The sequence below is a fragment of the Nicotiana attenuata genome, unplaced genomic scaffold (genome assembly GCF_001879085.1).
Source record: "Nicotiana attenuata strain UT unplaced genomic scaffold, NIATTr2, whole genome shotgun sequence".
Classification (NCBI taxonomy): Eukaryota; Viridiplantae; Streptophyta; class Magnoliopsida; order Solanales; family Solanaceae; genus Nicotiana; species Nicotiana attenuata.
Window position 1 is genome coordinate 11,561 of NW_017675888.1, and position 756 is coordinate 12,316.

The window sequence follows — 756 nt, forward strand, 5'->3', positions numbered from 1 at the left end:
GACGTAACCGGAAAGAAAGAGCAGGCAATTTACTATCTGAGCAACGAAGTTTACTGGCGTACGAGGACCAATACACCTTGTTGGAAAGAACATGCTGCGCTCTGACGTGGGTTGCCCAAAAGCTGAGACATTTATCTTCAAGCCCATACCACCTATCTAATAACCAGGTTGGATCCTTTGAAATACATATTCCAAAAACCGATGCCCACTGGGAGGTTGGCAAAATGGCAAATCTTGCTCACTGAATTTGACATAGTCTATGTTACTCGCCCGGCAGTGAAAGCCCAGGCTTTGGCGGATCATTTGGCTGAAAACTCGGTCGACGAGGAATATCAACCGTTAAGCACCTATTTCCGGGATGAGGAAGTAAATTCGGTGGAAACCATCTCTGAGGACACTCGTGCTTGGAAAATGTTCTTTGATGGAGCAGTAAATGCGAGGGGTGTAGGTATTGGGGCAATCTTGATATCACCCAATGGTCAGCACTACCCGGCTACAGCCAGGCTCCGTTTCTTTTGCACAAACAATACAGCTGAGTATGAAGCCTGCATCATGGGCATGAACATGGCAATTGACCAAGATGTTGAAGATTTATTAATCATGGGGGACTCTGACTTGATTATCCGACAAGCCCAAGGAGAATGGGAAATTCGAGATGTTAAGCTCATTCCTTATCGACAGCATGTGGAAGATCTCACCAAACGCTTCAAGTCGGTAGAATTTAGGTATATCCCCCGGTGTCATAATGAACTAGCC